At 46.8% G+C, this 8,061-nt stretch overlaps 4 non-coding genes across 4 annotated transcripts; all 4 read left to right on the plus strand.

Annotated features, from left to right (window-relative positions):
- The first annotated feature begins 626 nt into the window (after positions 1-626).
- Positions 627-817, plus strand: LOC130326618 (U2 spliceosomal RNA). The gene has a single exon (XR_008871196.1). It is a non-coding gene; the product is annotated as a U2 spliceosomal RNA (small nuclear RNA).
- Positions 818-2,899: 2,082 nt separating this feature from the next.
- Positions 2,900-3,090, plus strand: LOC130326619 (U2 spliceosomal RNA). The gene has a single exon (XR_008871197.1). It is a non-coding gene; the product is annotated as a U2 spliceosomal RNA (small nuclear RNA).
- A 2,085-nt stretch (positions 3,091-5,175) lies between these two features.
- On the plus strand, positions 5,176-5,366 carry LOC130326620 (U2 spliceosomal RNA). The gene has a single exon (XR_008871198.1). It is a non-coding gene; the product is annotated as a U2 spliceosomal RNA (small nuclear RNA).
- Positions 5,367-7,465: 2,099 nt separating this feature from the next.
- Positions 7,466-7,656, plus strand: LOC130326621 (U2 spliceosomal RNA). Its single transcript, XR_008871199.1, has one exon. It is a non-coding gene; the product is annotated as a U2 spliceosomal RNA (small nuclear RNA).
- Positions 7,657-8,061: the final 405 nt, after the last annotated feature.

Here is an 8,061-nt window from a genome sequence, read left to right on the forward strand (position 1 = left end):
GTGCTATGATGTCACTCACTTCCACAGGCCTTGCAGAGTGTAAACAACAACAACCCAGCTTTGTTGTGTATGTAACCATAGGGATTTGTGATGTCACCTAGAACCTTCACAGCAGCGACAGCTTTATGAGGAGCATCAGCACTGCTCTGCCTGAGCAGAACCATCACCGCCATAGGTTGTCAAATAACCCGGATTTAACCCACACAGGTAAGTCCAATGGGGTGCAGGCATGTCCTCTATGCTTACAGCTTCCCGTGGGTGTTGGTTTGATACCGTTTGGGGACAGCCAAGGAGGCATCTGCAGGCAACAAAGGTAGGTGTGTGCTTGTGTGTGTGTTTCCTATGCAGATCCTAAGCCCAGTGTCACATGCAAGTAGGAGGAGTAAGAAGGGTTCCTGGCAAATCCGGGTTATGGATTGCATTTAAAAAGGCCCCGTGGGAGTGCAATGGGCCCCTGTCTTGCTGCTTAGCAATAATGGTATGGGTTTAGGTTCTGCTGTGTGTACTGGTGGTTGACTGCCCCCCAACCCAGAGTGTGCATGGAAAATTGTCTGGCAGCCTCCCTGACAGCAAGCAGTGATAGTGCCCATGAAGGGGACCTTGTTGGGCCCGCCCCTTTCACGGTTATCGCTTCTCGGCCTTTTGGCTAAGATCAAGTGTAGTATCTGTTCTTATCAGTTTAATATCTGATACGTCCCCTATCTGGGGACCATATATTAAATGGATTTTTGAGAACGGGGGCCGATTTCGAAGCTTGCTTCCGTCGCCCTATGCATTGACCCGATATGGCAGTATCTTCGGGTACAGTGCACCACCCCCTTACAGGGTTAAAAAGAAAGATTCCTACTTTCATTGCTACCTGCTTGCTGGCTAGCCAGCTAGCCAGCCCTGTGGGCCTTGCTGCTGCTGCAGCCAAAAAACAAAAGGTGGTGCTGCTGCTGCTTCTGCTGCTTCTGCTTCTGCTTGTGTCTGGCCCCTGTTGGAGCGTCCAGGCACAGGACTTCTGCTGCTGCTGACTAAATGACCTCCTTAATTGGATCATTTGAGTAGCCAGCACACCTGTGCAGGTAGGGCATGACATGATAGGCAGCTGCCTTGATAGCGGGTGGGTGCTGAATGTTCCTAATTGACAAAATAAGATTAATGCTTATGAAGAAATATAAAATCTCATCCCTTCCCCAATATCGCGCCACACCCCTACCCCTTAATTCCCTGGTTGAACGTGATGGACATATGTCTTTTTTCGACCGTACTAACTATGTAACTATGTAACATAACATGGGGGGGGGGGGGGGTCTCCTGGCTGTTCACACAGGTGTGTCATTGCTGTACATTGACCATGCATTGCTTCTGTGGTATTGCAAAGGCAAAGACAAATGCTTCCAGCCATCCATTGCACTAATGGATTGGTCATCAGCTGGCTGTCTATGTCCCGCATCAATATAGACCAAAGTACAGAGGGTTAGGCTATGCTATTGTGCACCTACCTGATGCATCAGAAGGTGCGAGGCCCTTGCTAAATTCTGTGCACAGACTTTGAGATCTATGCTTTAGACTGTATCTAAACCTGCTCCAACATGGACTGACATTCTGGCCTACTTTCAGCCGATGCGACTTGTCTGTCGCTGAACAGTCGCTTTTTATGTATTCAGCACCTATGTATAATGTTGTAAAAATGCTCTAGAAGCTAAAGTCGCAGAAATGTCACACATATTTGGCCTGCAACTTTCTGTGCGACAAATTCAGACAGGAAAAATCAGTATAAATCCTTAGAAAATTATCCCCCAGTGTCTCCATCTGCTGGCGGTATTGAATAAGCATTGCTGCACTGATGGGGTATGCATTAGACGAAAAAAAAGAAGAAAAAGAAGAATAATACGCCCAGAAAAGAGGCGAAAAGGAGAAAAACGTAAAAAAACGTGAAAAAAAAGTAAGAGGAAGAGAAGGGAAAAAAAGGTGGAAATGGGTTTAAAAGTGATTTCGGCGGAGAAATATATATATATATATATATATATATATATATATATGCGCACACACACACATAGATATAAACGTATTCTCCGTTGAGATATTGCAGCCGCTGCTGTGTCCAGGCCCAGGAGCCTTAGCACTGTGCTGTGATGTCACTCAATACCACTGACATCACTAGGTGTAAACAACATCTCTCCTTTGCTGTGTATGTGACTATGGAGCTGTTTGGTGATGTCGTCTATTACGGCCTTCATAGAAGCAACAGGAGATTGTTGCATCCATCTTGAACCCTCAGAACTACAGTGCTATGATGTCACTCACTTCCACAGGCCTTGCAGAGTGTAAACAACAACAACCCAGCTTTGTTGTGTATGTAACCATAGGGATTTGTGATGTCACCTAGAACCTTCACAGCAGCGACAGCTTTATGAGGAGCATCAGCACTGCTCTGCCTGAGCAGAACCATCACCGCCATAGGTTGTCAAATAACCCGGATTTAACCCACACAGGTAAGTCCAATGGGGTGCAGGCATGTCCTCTATGCTTACAGCTTCCCGTGGGTGTTGGTTTGATACCGTTTGGGGACAGCCAAGGAGGCATCTGCAGGCAACAAAGGTAGGTGTGTGCTTGTGTGTGTGTTTCCTATGCAGATCCTAAGCCCAGTGTCACATGCAAGTAGGAGGAGTAAGAAGGGTTCCTGGCAAATCCGGGTTATGGATTGCATTTAAAAAGGCCCCGTGGGAGTGCAATGGGCCCCTGTCTTGCTGCTTAGCAATAATGGTATGGGTTTAGGTTCTGCTGTGTGTACTGGTGGTTGACTGCCCCCCAGCCCAGAGTGTGCATGGAAAATTGTCTGGCAGCCTCCCGGACAGCAAGCAGTGATAGTGCCCATGAAGGGGACCTTGTTGGGCCCGCCCCTTTCACGGTTATCGCTTCTCGGCCTTTTGGCTAAGATCAAGTGTAGTATCTGTTCTTATCAGTTTAATATCTGATACGTCCCCTATCTGGGGACCATATATTAAATGGATTTTTGAGAACGGGGGCCGATTTCGAAGCTTGCTTCCGTCGCCCTATGCATTGACCCGATATGGCAGTATCTTCGGGTACAGTGCACCACCCCCTTACAGGGTTAAAAAGAAAGATTCCTACTTTCATTGCTACCTGCTTGCTGGCTAGCCAGCTAGCCAGCCCTGTGGGCCTTGCTGCTGCTGCAGCCAAAAAACAAAAGGTGGTGCTGCTCCTGCTTCTGCTGCTTCTGCTTCTGCTTGTGTCTGGCCCCTGTTGGAGCGTCCAGGCACAGGACTTCTGCTGCTGCTGACTAAATGGCCTCCTTAATTGGATCATTTGAGTAGCCAGCACACCTGTGCAGGTAGGGCATGACATGATAGGCAGCTGCCTTGATAGCGGGTGGGTGCTGAATGTTCCTAATTGACAAAATAAGATTAATGCTTATGAAGAAATATAAAATCTCATCCCTTCCCCAATATCGCGCCACACCCCTACCCCTTAATTCCCTGGTTGAACGTGATGGACATATGTCTTTTTTCGACCGTACTAACTATGTAACTATGTAACATAACATGGGGGGGGGGGGGGGGGGTCTCCTGGCTGTTCACACAGGTGTGTCATTGCTGTACATTGACCATGCATTGCTTCTGTGGTATTGCAAAGGCAAAGACAAATGCTTCCAGCCATCCATTGCACTAATGGATTGGTCATCAGCTGGCTGTCTATGTCCCGCATCAATATAGACCAAAGTACAGAGGGTTAGGCTATGCTATTGTGCACCTACCTGATGCATCAGAAGGTGCGAGGCCCTTGCTAAATTCTGTGCACAGACTTTGAGATCTATGCTTTAGACTGTATCTAAACCTGCTCCAACATGGACTGACATTCTGGCCTACTTTCAGCCGATGCGACTTGTCTGTCGCTGAACAGTCGCTTTTTATGTATTCAGCACCTATGTATAATGTTGTAAAAATGCTCTAGAAGCTAAAGTCGCAGAAATGTCACACATATTTGGCCTGCAACTTTCTGTGCGACAAATTCAGACAGGAAAAATCAGTATAAATCCTTAGAAAATTATCCCCCAGTGTCTCCATCTGCTGGCGGTATTGAATAAGCATTGCTGCACTGATGGGGTATGCATTAGACGGAAAAAAAGAAGAAAAAGAAGAATAATACGCCCAGAAAAGAGGCGAAAAGGAGAAAAACGTAAAAAAACGTGAAAAAAAAGTAAGAGGAAGAGAAGGGAAAAAAAGGTGGAAATGGGTTTAAAAGTGATTTCGGCGGAGAAATATATATATATATATATATATATATATATATATATGCGCACACACACACATAGATATAAACGTATTCTCCGTTGAGATATTGCAGCCACTGCTGTGTCCAGGCCCAGGAGCCTTAGCACTGTGCTGTGATGTCACTCAATACCACTGACATCACTAGGTGTAAACAACATCTCTCCTTTGCTGTGTATGTGACTATGGAGCTGTTTGGTGATGTCGTCTATTACGGCCTTCATAGAAGCAACAGGAGATTGTTGCATCCATCTTGAACCCTCAGAACTACAGTGCTATGATGTCACTCACTTCCACAGGCCTTGCAGAGTGTAAACAACAACAACCCAGCTTTGTTGTGTATGTAACCATAGGGATTTGTGATGTCACCTAGAACCTTCACAGCAGCGACAGCTTTATGAGGAGCATCAGCACTGCTCTGCCTGAGCAGAACCATCACCGCCATAGGTTGTCAAATAACCCGGATTTAACCCACACAGGTAAGTCCAATGGGGTGCAGGCATGTCCTCTATGCTTACAGCTTCCCGTGGGTGTTGGTTTGATACCGTTTGGGGACAGCCAAGGAGGCATCTGCAGGCAACAAAGGTAGGTGTGTGCTTGTGTGTGTGTTTCCTATGCAGATCCTAAGCCCAGTGTCACATGCAAGTAGGAGGAGTAAGAAGGGTTCCTGGCAAATCCGGGTTATGGATTGCATTTAAAAAGGCCCCGTGGGAGTGCAATGGGCCCCTGTCTTGCTGCTTAGCAATAATGGTATGGGTTTAGGTTCTGCTGTGTGTACTGGTGGTTGACTGCCCCCCAGCCCAGAGTGTGCATGGAAAATTGTCTGGCAGCCTCCCTGACAGCAAGCAGTGATAGTGCCCATGAAGGGGACCTTGTTGGGCCCGCCCCTTTCACGGTTATCGCTTCTCGGCCTTTTGGCTAAGATCAAGTGTAGTATCTGTTCTTATCAGTTTAATATCTGATACGTCCCCTATCTGGGGACCATATATTAAATGGATTTTTGAGAACGGGGGCCGATTTCGAAGCTTGCTTCCGTCGCCCTATGCATTGACCCGATATGGCAGTATCTTCGGGTACAGTGCACCACCCCCTTACAGGGTTAAAAAGAAAGATTCCTACTTTCATTGCTACCTGCTTGCTGGCTAGCCAGCTAGCCAGCCCTGTGGGCCTTGCTGCTGCTGCAGCCAAAAAACAAAAGGTGGTGCTGCTGCTGCTTCTGCTGCTTCTGCTTCTGCTTGTGTCTGGCCCCTGTTGGAGCGTCCAGGCACAGGACTTCTGCTGCTGCTGACTAAATGGCCTCCTTAATTGGATCATTTGAGTAGCCAGCACACCTGTGCAGGTAGGGCATGACATGATAGGCAGCTGCCTTGATAGCGGGTGGGTGCTGAATGTTCCTAATTGACAAAATAAGATTAATGCTTATGAAGAAATATAAAATCTCATCCCTTCCCCAATATCGCGCCACACCCCTACCCCTTAATTCCCTGGTTGAACGTGATGGACATATGTCTTTTTTCGACCGTACTAACTATGTAACTATGTAACATAACATGGGGGGGGGGGGGGTCTCCTGGCTGTTCACACAGGTGTGTCATTGCTGTACATTGACCATGCATTGCTTCTGTGGTATTGCAAAGGCAAAGACAAATGCTTCCAGCCATCCATTGCACTAATGGATTGGTCATCAGCTGGCTGTCTATGTCCCGCATCAATATAGACCAAAGTACAGAGGGTTAGGCTATGCTATTGTGCACCTACCTGATGCATCAGAAGGTGCGAGGCCCTTGCTAAATTCTGTGCACAGACTTTGAGATCTATAGCTTTAGACTGTATCTAAACCTGCTCCAACATGGACTGACATTCTGGCCTACTTTCAGCCGATGCGACTTGTCTGTCGCTGAACAGTCGCTTTTTATGTATTCAGCACCTATGTATAATGTTGTAAAAATGCTCTAGAAGCTAAAGTCGCAGAAATGTCACACATATTTGGCCTGCAACTTTCTGTGCGACAAATTCAGACAGGAAAAATCAGTATAAATCCTTAGAAAATTATCCCCCAGTGTCTCCATCTGCTGGCGGTATTGAATAAGCATTGCTGCACTGATGGGGTATGCATTAGACGAAAAAAAAGAAGAAAAAGAAGAATAATACGCCCAGAAAAGAGGCGAAAAGGAGAAAAACGTAAAAAAACGTGAAAAAAAAGTAAGAGGAAGAGAAGGGAAAAAAAGGTGGAAATGGGTTTAAAAGTGATTTCGGCGGAGAAATATATATATATATATATATATATATATATATATATATATATATATATATACTGCGCACACACACACATAGATATAAACGTATTCTCCGTTGAGATATTGCAGCCGCTGCTGTGTCCAGGCCCAGGAGCCTTAGCACTGTGCTGTGATGTCACTCAATACCACTGACATCACTAGGTGTAAACAACATCTCTCCTTTGCTGTGTATGTGACTATGGAGCTGTTTGGTGATGTCGTCTATTACGGCCTTCATAGAAGCAACAGGAGATTGTTGCATCCATCTAGAACCCTCAGAACTACAGTGCTATGATGTCACTCACTTCCACAGGCCTTGCAGAGTGTAAACAACAACAACCCAGCTTTGTTGTGTATGTAACCAAAGGGATTTGTGATGTCACCTAGAACCTTCACAGCAGCGACAGCTTTATGAGGAGCATCAGCACTGCTCTGCCTGAGCAGAACCATCACCGCCATAGGTTGTCAAATAACCCGGATTTAACCCACACAGGTAAGTCCAATGGGGTGCAGGCATGTCCTCTATGCTTACAGCTTCCCGTGGGTGTTGGTTTGATACCGTTTGGGGACAGCCAAGGAGGCATCTGCAGGCAACAAAGGTAGGTGTGTGCTTGTGTGTGTGTTTCCTATGCAGATCCTAAGCCCAGTGTCACATGCAAGTAGGAGGAGTAAGAAGGGTTCCTGGCAAATCCGGGTTATGGATTGCATTTAAAAAGGCCCCGTGGGAGTGCAATGGGCCCCTGTCTTGCTGCTTAGCAATAATGGTATGGGTTTAGGTTCTGCTGTGTGTACTGGTGGTTGACTGCCCCCCAGCCCAGAGTGTGCATGGAAAATTGTCTGGCAGCCTCCCTGACAGCAAGCAGTGATAGTGCCCATGAAGGGGACCTTGTTGGGCCCGCCCCTTTCACGGTTATCGCTTCTCGGCCTTTTGGCTAAGATCAAGTGTAGTATCTGTTCTTATCAGTTTAATATCTGATACGTCCCCTATCTGGGGACCATATATTAAATGGATTTTTGAGAACGGGGGCCGATTTCGAAGCTTGCTTCCGTCGCCCTATGCATTGACCCGATATGGCAGTATCTTCGGGTACAGTGCACCACCCCCTTACAGGGTTAAAAAGAAAGATTCCTACTTTCATTGCTACCTGCTTGCTGGCTAGCCAGCTAGCCAGCCCTGTGGGCCTTGCTGCTGCAGCCAAAAAACAAAAGGTGGTGCTGCTGCTGCTGCTTCTGCTGCTTCTGCTTGTGTCTGGCCGCTGTTGGAGCGTCCAGGCACAGGACTTCTGCTGCTGCTGACTAAATGGCCTCCTTAATTGGATCATTTGAGTAGCCAGCACACCTGTGCAGGTAGGGCATGACATGATAGGCAGCTGCCTTGATAGCGGGTGGGTGCTGAATGTTCCTAATTGACAAAATAAGATTAATGCTTATGAAGAAATATAAAATCTCATCCCTTCCCCAATATCGCGCCACACCCCTACCCCTTAATTCCCTGGTTGAACTTGATG

Source organism: Hyla sarda, unplaced genomic scaffold (assembly GCF_029499605.1).
Source record: "Hyla sarda isolate aHylSar1 unplaced genomic scaffold, aHylSar1.hap1 scaffold_2850, whole genome shotgun sequence".
Lineage (NCBI taxonomy): Eukaryota > Metazoa > Chordata > Amphibia > Anura > Hylidae > Hyla > Hyla sarda.